This window comes from Osmerus mordax, chromosome 23 (assembly GCF_038355195.1).
Source record: "Osmerus mordax isolate fOsmMor3 chromosome 23, fOsmMor3.pri, whole genome shotgun sequence".
Taxonomy (NCBI): Eukaryota; Metazoa; Chordata; class Actinopteri; order Osmeriformes; family Osmeridae; genus Osmerus; species Osmerus mordax.
In genome coordinates this window covers 2,494,620-2,505,672 of record NC_090072.1, presented here as the reverse complement: position 1 = coordinate 2,505,672, position 11,053 = coordinate 2,494,620, and the positions used below count along the sequence as shown (strand labels likewise).

The 11,053-nt window shown below is 42.0% G+C and overlaps 1 long non-coding RNA gene across 1 annotated transcript; it reads left to right on the top strand.

The window, feature by feature from the left end:
* The first annotated feature begins 2,545 nt into the window (after positions 1-2,545).
* On the top strand, positions 2,546-3,170 carry LOC136967566 (uncharacterized). Its single transcript, XR_010879506.1, has 3 exons — positions 2,546-2,568; positions 2,785-2,820; positions 3,153-3,170. It is a non-coding gene; the product is annotated as an uncharacterized lncRNA (long non-coding RNA).
* Positions 3,171-11,053: the final 7,883 nt, after the last annotated feature.

The window sequence follows — 11,053 nt, the reverse complement described above, 5'->3', positions numbered from 1 at the left end:
TTACTGTAAGTCGCTCTGGATAAGAGCGTCTGCTAAATGACTAAATGTAAATAACTAATGATACATGAACAGAATTAAGTTTAACTTTGGAGATGACTCCTGCAATGGTCCAAATGTAATGTTTCTGATGGAGGATTTTATATATAACCAAAAAGTGTCCCGGATGTTGCAATCGTAATTCTTTGGACATTGTCTCACTTATTTGCTTCCATAAATATCCTCCTAATTAAATTAATTCAACTCGTTAATTAAAGAAAATGTGTCTTAAATTAGTGTCTTAAGTTATGTAATTTCTCTCTTTAACACAGTTTTGTTGAAAAAAAGGTAATTATTTGTTAATGACATCACTTAATGTTGCTAATTTGGGTTCCTCCCTATTAAAATGAAATGCTGGGCAGGTTTTGTGACGAGGATGAAAAAGCTGAAAGAGACGCAGATAGAATCAACACACAATACACAATATTTCAGCTGATTGAGAAACATTGCAGTTGAAACATGTACACATTTTTCGGAAAGAGGAGGGGGAGATTACTAAAGAATGTCTTGTTTTCACTTATCTACTGATCTGTACTCAAATATAATTTCTAGAAGTGTCTCAACATTTCATGTCTTATATCTTCACCCACGCCTCGTCTGGGTTAGAATTGAGCAAAGGCGCAGATGGTGGAACCAGAAACAAGAGTGGATGTGTCCTGATTCCGAAGTGAATAGTGGGCTGGAAGGAAGGCATGAATAGCCTGGTCCTACCAGACTCTACATTTCATTTGTACAGAGTCTGCATGGGCTCGCCCCATTGACAAGCGTTCCTTGAAGGCGGGTACACACGGTTGATGTTTAAAACTGTTGGATCTGCCCAGAGCCACTCTGATCTGCCATAACCAATCGCTGGCGTTCGCCTTAGCCAACTCCTTCACCACTAACGGAGCTAGCTGGAAAATCAAACTTTTCCCAAACCCTGTGGAGAGGAGGGCCACAACATCATGACCACCAACAAAACTCAGCAAAGACTGTTCTTGCTCCGGCTTTAACTTCTAGATATTCGGCAGCGTTGCCATAACGGACCGAATGGCTTTGCTCGCATCTTTCTCCTCCGCCATTACTGAACTACAACTCAAACTAGCGCACAACATCAACGTCATCGTTCTCAGCCACTCACTCTGTTCGCTGATTGGACCGGTAAAAATGTGCCCGGAGAAAACCGGCTAATATAGCGCAAACCCAGACGGAGTACTGAAGGAAAATGAAAATTGAGCGTAAGTACGTAGGAGGGCAGAGACAGGTTAAGGCATGACTTCCTGACTTGGAAGAATTCCAGAATTCGTAATTGAAAACGGTCGCATTCCTCCGTGCTTTAACAGGGCTGATGCGTATGAGTTCTTCCTTCCGAACTTCAGTTAATCTAACTCCATTAAGTTATGTCATTTCCTTACAGTTTCAACACATTTCTGTTGAAGTACTTATTAACAAAATCAAGCGGTGTTGCAAATGTGGGTTCCTGCTGCACACTCACATGAAGAGAATGGGGACCTCATTACCTGACAACAGGAAGTACACACACACACAAACACAACAAACACATGTGTAAGTGAAACGTTACAGTAACAAATGCTGGGCACATTTTGCAGGGCAGTTTTTTGTCACGTGAGGATGACACCTACAAATAAACATTTAAGCTGAAAGAGACGCAGATAAAATCACATCTTGAACGTTTGAGTTGATTGAGAAATATTGGAAAGTTGTAAGATTTCTTCATTTTCCTTTGTGAAATAATGTGTTGTATTTCTAACAGCATCTTAGAGCTGGTCGTGTCTCAACATTTCCTGTGTGAAATCTTCCCCCGCCTCGTCTCTCAAGGCAGCGTTTGCTGGTAAGGACACTGTGCAGGCCTCCAGTTGGATCTGTCACCTCTACATACAGTGGCAGTCATGCTCAACTGTTAACTCTGAAATGTATCTCTCCATCTCCATCCCTACTGCAGGCAACAACATTCATCCCATGTCTGTGTTCTCACACTTCTGACTGAGTTTCTTCAGGGCTGCCAACTCTCACGCATTGGCCGTGAGACACACGCATTTCAACCAGTTTACACGCTCTCACGCCACACCTTGTATTTCTCATGCTGAAAAGGCAACGCCAACCAAGTAGCCCTGCCAACGTTGTAATAATTAATGGACTAAAGCAACATAGACACGTCAACACCCGTGAAAGCTTGTCTGATATTGTAACTCTTTTCATTCTCTCCATTCTCTATTCAGCTCTCCTTTCTCTCTCTCTCTTCTCTCTCTCTCTCTCTCTCTCTCTCTCTCTCTCTCTCTCTCTCTCTCTCTCTCTCTCTCTCTCTCTCTCTCTCTCTCTCTCTCTCTCTCTCTCTCTCTCTCTCTCTCTCTCTCTCTCTCTTTGACCCTCCCCTTCCTGTTCTCTCCTTCTGTATTTCTAGCAGCAGAGAAGTGTGCTGCCTCAGTTTGTGGGAAGTGGAAGTGTTTTGATCAGAATAAACTTTGTGGTTCAGAGACTGTCACACTGGATAGCAGGAGAGGATGGGGCTCACCTCACCTTGTGTGCTGCTCTGTGAGTACCCACATTCTACTCTGTTATTATGTACTCAACATGTGTGTGTAGACACATGGGGCATGTCTGTCTGTGTATCTATGTTTGTATGCATGTCTGTCTGTATGTGTGTGCGTGTGATTTATGTGTGTGTAAAAGGGGGGTTCCTACATTGTTATGTACATTTTAAAACATATATTTGACCTAATGAGATGCTTCTCTCTGACTTGGTTGTAGTGCTGAGTGCTCTCCTCATCTCTGGAAACACTCAAGGTTGGTTGAAACACAGTAAAGTGCCGTACAGTACGATACTGGATTACACCAATAATTAACTTCTATATCTGACTGCCTCTCAAACTTTCCTTTCTTCCTTGGCTACTGGGGAGTCAGGTGGCTGAGCGGTGAGGGAATTGGACTAGTAATCAGAAGGTTGCTGGTTCGATCCCCGGCTCTGCCAAATGACGTTGTGTCCTTGGGCAAGGCACTTCACCCTACTTGCCTCAGGGGGAATGTCCCTGTACTTACTGTAAGTCGCTGAGAAGTGTTTGTAACAGAACCAGTAACTAACAGATACTGTTACTGCCATGTGTCTTGTGTGTCCACAGCTCTGCCCACAGCAACAGTGAACATCAACTTTTCTCCTCCTGCTCCTCTCTATGCTAGAGAAGCAGTTATTATGCAGTGTGACATGTCACAGTATGAAGACTGGAGCTACATCTGGTTCATAAATGGCAAGGAGTATAGAGGCTGTCCCGGTAAAATCTGCGCCTTCATCATGGGATCTGACCCCCCCCTGGGTCATGGCACAGTGAAGTACAGCTGTAGTGGGAGGAGGAGTGGTCAATCCCAGACTTCACAGCAGAGTCCTGACATATCTATAACTTTTACAGGTGGGTTAACTAGACTACTGACAGCATAGCACATCAGCTGATAGACCTTGTGAACACCAGGAAGCTTGGGTAAGGCACTTCACCCTACTTGCCTCGGGGGGAATGTCCCTGTACTTACTGTAAGTCGCTCTGGATAAGAGCGTCTGCTACATGACTAAATGTAAATGTTGATCATGTACCTGAAGGGAAGAGTTCACACTCAGACCACAGGGGTGATGTGAGTCGGAAACAATCTTTGGGCCAGATTTGCAGTGTATTTGTCAATCAGAGATTAAATACTGTTCATGGTTTTACCAGTGATCTTGCTGCTGACTTTAACAACTTTGTCCAATTTGTTTTTGTTTTGTAAAGACAGTGCTCCGCCCCATCTCTGAATACAAAAAGTTGAAACAATCTCTACAAACCTTTTGTAAAACAATCTCAGCATTGTACTATTCACGTTAAAACTTAACGTAATTTCCTTAAAAAATACAGCCGTTGCTAGGCTTTTGCAAATCTGACACAAGTATTGGAGTTCCACGACAGCTTGTTGTCAGTAATTGTACTATAGGTACTTATATTCAGGTACATTTTCAATGGTGGTATTTTCCACAGTGAAAGGAGAGTGAGAAGAGATTTCTAAAATCTATATTATTTCTTTAGTTTTCTTAGTATTTAAGATCAGTGCATTGTCTTTACACCAATTATAAACACAGTTGATCTCAGTTATATATCACTAACTAGACTACTGACAGCATAGCACATCAGCTGATAGACCTTGTGAACACCAGGAATCTTTCATTAACCTTAGACACCTCATATACCTCTATATCACTTGATATGTACAGATGGATGGTGCATAACATAATAATAAATTAATCTATCATAATAAATACATTTTAAATCACCACAATAATACTGGTAGTCACACTGGCCCATGTAATTTTCTGTTACAGACCGACCCAGCCCCACATTAAAGAAAGGAAACATTATCTGGCCCTCGCAGAATTATTTTGGGGGACCCCTGATCTAGCTGATCATGTAGCACAGTACCTGCAGTGTTCATTTGTCCTGTCTGCTTCCTGTGTGTCTTTAGTAGGCCTATGTGTCACTGGTCCTGTATTCCATAGCAGGTCATGTGATCTGGTAGTCTGGTAAAACAGAATGTTAGTTTGTGAGATCTGTATACTTTGACTGACTAGTGATTTGACTTGTACTTTAACATGTCAGAGACAGTCACTAAGGTGTTCAGTAGAGTGTGACCAGGTCTGGAGCTACAGGGGTACCAAGCTAGCAGGAGGAGGAAGTGATCCAGTCTGGTAGAAACAGTCTATCTGAAGACAACCTGACTGACTCATATTATATATTCACTGAGAAGTGTTTGTAACAGAACCAGTAACTAAGGGGGAGTCAGGTGGCTGAGCGGTGAGGGAGTCGGGCAAGTAAACTGAAGGTTGCCAGTTCGATTCCCGGCTGTGCCGAATGACGTTGTGTCCTTGGGCAAGGCACTTCACCCTACTTGCCTCGGGGAGAATGTCCCTCTACTTACTGTAAGTCGCTCTGGATAAGAGCGTCTGCTAAATGACTACATGTAAAATGTAACCAACAGATACTGTTACTGTCATGTGTCTTGTGTGTCCACAGCTCTGCCCACAGCAACAGTGAGCGTCTCTCCTCCTGCTCCTCACTATCCTGGAGACACAGTCACTCTGCAGTGTGACATATCAGAGAATGAAGACTGGAACTACTACTTCTGGGTGATACAAAATCAAGACTATAAAGATTGTACCAATAAAACCTGCTCCAAAAAACTGGATCAATACGGTTTTCAGTACAGCTGTGAGGGAAGGAGGAATGGTCGACCCCGGAATTCACAAAGTACTGCTAGATCATCTATAACTGTTACAGGTGGGTTAACTAGACTACTGACAGCAGAACACATCAGCTACTAGATCTTTGATCTCCCTGTCAGACACATTCACATTGTCAATATATGGACATCATGGAACTGTATTACTTTATATGGTATGCATCATTTTGATTTAGTTCATCTCTGTTGTCCTCAGCCCTCCCTAAAGCTACTCTGACTGTGACTCCAAACCCTGTCTACCACGGAGAGACAGTCTCTCTGAAGTGTTCAGTGGAGTCTGGTCCTGCCTGGAGCTACAGGTGGTACAAAGACATAACAGAGATCAGAGTGCAGCAGTCTAGTAGACACAAGATATCTGGAGACTCACTCACTATCAGTAAAGTAGAATCATCTGATCAGGGTCAATACTTTTGTAGAGGAGAGTTAAGATCCATATTTTCAAGAGGCAGTGATTCAGAATATCTTAATGTTAATGGTGAGTTATGTGAGTTGTTAAAAGTAAATATCAGACTGTATTCATATTTTGTATGCATGATCATCATTTGAAAACTGAACGGAGCAAACTTAATATCTTGACATTTACTGGAATATTCAGTATTTACAACTGAACCTGTATTCTAACAGCTACTGTTACTATCATGTGTCTTGTGTGTCCACAGCTCTGCCCACAGCAACAGTGAACATCCTCTCTCCTCCTGCTCCTCACTATCCTGGAGACACAGTCACTCTGCAGTGTGACATGTCACAGTATGAAGACTGGAGCTACATCTGGTTCATAAACAGCCTTCAAAATAACAGTTGTACCAGTAGAAACTGTTCCATCACCCTGGGTCAAGACACAGTGAAGTACAGCTGTAGGGGGAGGAGGAGTGGTCAACCCCAGGATTCACAGCATAGTGCTATCTTATCTATAACTGTTACAGGTGGGTTAACTAGACTACTGACAACAGAACACATCAGCTACTAGATTCAATTCAATATTTATTTGTCATTGTCATAGAAAAACAACGAAATTCTGTTTAGAGCATTCAAACACTGCATAGTTTTGACATAGAAAGTGCAATACAAAGTTGCAATATCCCTCCAATAAACTCTTTGATCTTTGATCTCCCTGTCAGACACATTCACATTGTCAATATCAGGACATCATGGAACTAGAGCCCGACCGATAAAGGATTTCTAAGGCCGATACCGATACAAATATTTGATGATTTAAAAAAACGATATTCCGATATATCGGCCGATATATATATAAAAAAATATATACAAAAATACAGAAATGCGTAACAAAACATAAACAGATCTTCCTAACACTCTTCCCGACTCTGGCTGGATCAGCTGGTTGTAGGGTTTGTGGCGTTCTAAACACGAGTGTTGCCAACAGGGACATTGTAGAGTTCCCTTTGGTGGACAAACTATGCAATGCCAACAGTCATAACATGGTTGAAGGGTGTTTCGTCCGTTTAAAAAAAAAATATATATATATTTATTTATCGGAGGGAGCTGTGTGAAGAGATTCCAGAGGGGGATATGGTATGATATGTGGAAAACACACCAAATTAAAACAAAATCTCTGAAATAGAGGGAATTCAGTTGGAAGAATCAAATTCGGTACTTTATTACACCTAAAATCAAAAGTAAACAGATAAATGATCAACGGCAATGTTGGAGAATATGCAACCACATAGACTCAGACCACACAGACCTTTTTTGGAAATGTACAACAATACTGGGGTAACGTTCAATCAGTTCTCTATGATGTTTTGGGATATGTGATTCCTAAACCCTGTCTTGCTCTGTACCTCGGTCATTTGGAGGGCACAATGCATGTAGGTGACCAATATTTGATCAGGGTTCTTCTGGTGGCTGGGAAGAAGACCATTACTAAGTACTGGCTTAAGTCTGGCACCCCAAGCTACACACAATGGATGTCAATTATAGACAATATATATTTGTGATGGAACATCTTACATATGTGTTGAAAATGAAAAAAAAAAATTGTTGAGGGAAATGGTTGACATGTAAAGGCAGTCATGATTAATCAGATGATCGCAATATTTATTAACATTACTACAAACAGGCTCTGTTCTTTTTGTTTGTTGGTTTATTGTTTTTGTTGATATTGATTTTTTTCACTTCATACTGTTGAGGAGATTGTTTTATATTGTATTGTTAACATTGAAAGCTAAATATAGATTGTGAAAAATGTTTTGTTTATATCGGTCATTATAAATGCCGATACCGATAGTTTGGTAAATGCCTAATATCGTCCGATAATATTGGCCTAACTGTATTACTTTATATGGTATGCATAATTTTTCTTTAATTCATCTCTGTTGTCCTCAGCCCTCCCTAAAGCTACTCTGACTGTGACTCCAAACCCTGTCTACCACGGAGAGACAGTCTCTCTGAAGTGTTCAGTGGAGTCTGGTCCTGCCTGGAGCTACAGGTGGTACAAAAACAGAACAGAGATCAGAGTGGAGCAGTCTGGTAGACACAGGATATCTGGAGACTCCCTCACCATCAGTAAAGTAGAATCATCTGATCAGGATCAATACTGGTGTAGAGGAGAGTTAAGATCCCTATTATCAAGAGGAAATTATTCAGAATATCTTAATGTTAATGGTGAGTTATGTGAAAAGTTAAGATCAGACTGTTCATATTTTGTATGCATGACCATCATTTAGAACTGAACCAAGCAAACTTAATAGCTTGACATTTACTGGAATATTCAATTTACAATTGAACCTGTATTCTAATAGCTACTGTTACTGTCATGTGTCTTGTGTGTCCACAGCTCTGCCCACAGCAACAGTGAACATCCTCTCTCCTCCTGCTCCTTACTATCCTGGAGACACAGTCACTCTACAGTGTGACATATCAGAGTATGAAGACTGGAGCTACATCTGGCTCATGAATGGCCTTCAGAATGACGGTTGTACCAGTAAAATCTGCTCCACCACCCTGGGTTTTGAAAAAGTGCAGTACAGCTGTAGGGGGAGGAGGAGTGGTCGACCCCAGGATTCACAGCATAGTGCTATCTTATCTATGACTGTGACAGGTGGGTTAACTAGACAACTGACAGCAGAACACATCAGCTACTAGAGCTGTCAACATCACTGTACATGGTGCGTTCATGATACTTGATTGACTAAATAGTGTTAATTTGTAACATTTTTATGACCATTACTTTAAACTACATCAAAACCTCCTGATTTCCAGTTGGGTCTGTGATCCTGGAGAGTCCTGTTCACCCTGTCACTGAGGGAGACTCTGTGACTCTGCGCTGCAGACACAAGACTCCTCCATCAAGCCCCAAGGTAGACTTCTACAAAGATGGTAACCTGATCAGGAAGGAGACCACAGGAGAGATGACCATCCCTGCAGTATCCCAGTCAGACGAAGGCCTCTACAAGTGTACATACTCTGACAGGGAAGAATCCCCACAGAGCTGGCTGCTGGTGAGAGGTGAGTCTGCGGTTTTTGAGGGAATATGTTTGAAAGTCTGTCCTTCCTAAGTCAGATCATCCAACAGCAAACACGTTCAAGTACAATTTTTCTGTACATCTCTCCAGCATTAGTGAGGTGTTGTGTATGTCTCTCCAGCATTAGTATGGTGTTGTGTTTGTCTCTCCAGGTTCTGTTCCCTCCATCAGAGTAGGATTGATGGCGGCTCTGGTTTTGACTGGTGTTTTACTGTTTCTCCTCATACTGCTGTTACTAGGCTGGCGAAAGTTCAAAGGTGAGAAGGTTGATAAAATGTCTTCCTCCTCTTCCTGGTCCAGTGATTAAATACACAACCTCATTTTAACCCCATCAATATCATTTAGAAAGACTGTAATTGAAGCTTTGTCTATGTTTTGTGTTGCAGGTGCTCAGTCTAGTGGGGCATCTATGTGAGTAAACCACCCATCTCTCTCAACCATCACAGCTGACAGAGACATTACATTTGTAGACTAAACTTTGTACCCAACATAGTTGTGTCACTAAGTTAGACACTAAGACTCAAAAGAAAAGAAACCAGGGAAGCATAATATATATAGTTTTTTAAAATCTGCATTATAATGTGATGTTGGTGGTAATCCTCACCTCTTATACTAATCTTTTTGTTTATAGATCCTCCCAGTCACAGAGCACCAATCATGTCTTAGATGGTGTCCAGATAGCCAATCAGAACCAAGCTCCTGGTGGAAACGCCCCTCTGCAACATGGGCAAGGTCAGTCTTAGCCAATCACATTTTCCCTACATACGCCATGCAGAATGCAATGTTTCAGAATCGACAAAAATAACAATTATTATTATTACGGGGCGCAACATTAGGAATGATTTTAAACATCAGACATGCTACGGAAGCCTGTGTGGAACATTTGACCTGAAGATGAGAGGCGTCTCACTGGGAGGACTGGACTCCTCCAGTAACGATACTGTCACAAAGCGTCATCTATGAGTTAGTTGTCATGAGTATCATGTACGAATCCTGTCCTAGTTTCACAGCAGAGTCACTGTGGTCTGTGTGTGCTGTTCATGCTCAAGGTGTGGAGGCTGGACCAAGTGACCTGACCTACGCCCAGATTGAGCTCAAAAAGATGAAAAAAACCAAGAGAAAGACAGGTGATTGTAATCAGCTGTTTCATACAGGTGCTAGTATCACTGTTAACAAGCAGTCTAATACAGTTTGCCAATGATCTACCTTTTAGCATCACATACACCTGATGGTCTATAGTGTATGTATAACACATAGCTTCTTGTTTAAAATGACAGTTTGTTTTTACATCTTTATGTTGCTCTTTAGGAAAGCAAGCAGAATCAGAGGAAGACACCATTTACAAGCAAAGTGTAGAAATATAATGCTAACACCACTTTATCGAGCACATATCAAAGACCAGTCTAGAGTAGTTGGCCCAGCTCCAGAGCACCAATCGGGGCTCAGATTGGAAGCAGGCAGCCAATCATAGCCCCGCAACCAGTCTTTAGCCAATCATATCGTGGCCCATGGCTGAGAGTGAGTGTTTTACATTTACATTTAGTCATTTAGCAGACGCTCTTATCCAGAGCGACTTACAGGAAGTACAGGGACATTCTCCCCAAGGCAAGTAGGGTGAAGTGCCTTGCCCAAGGACACGTCATTTTGCACGGACGGGAATCGAACCAACAACCTTCTGATTAATAGCCTGACTCCCTAACCGCTCAGCCATCTGACCCCTATGTTTCCTGTGTTTGTCTGTAGGTGGCGCTGGAGCAGATGAGGTGACCTACACCCAGATGGACTGAAAGAGCAAGAAAGCCAAGAAATCAGGTGATTACCCATCAGTTCTCTCCTTTACAACCGTCTCATCCCTGGCAGTGAGAGTTGTGAATGGGTGAATAAAGTGAGTGAATGAATGAGAGAGATAGACACCTACGCTATCACTACTTAAGGATGTAACGGAGAAGATTCATATACTGTGAAAAACAAAGACTACTACTATCAAATTATTTTAACCTTCTATAACAACTATATTCTTGTTAAGCAGCTCTCTGTCCCGTGTGATCTGTCCTGCAGACATGTTGACCACCGAATGCTGTCTACTCTGCAGTGAGGACAGGGTGAGGGGTCCTCCCTGGGACCTGGCGCTGAACTCCTGATCTGAGTCTGATCTGAGTCACTGTTGACAGTCTGTTTACTGGCGTTTTGTTGTCATGACAGTGTACGTGTCTGTGTTGAGGTAGGTTTTTTACTCACTAAGACAGGTACACGAAATGCACTCATGTATAAACATATGACAA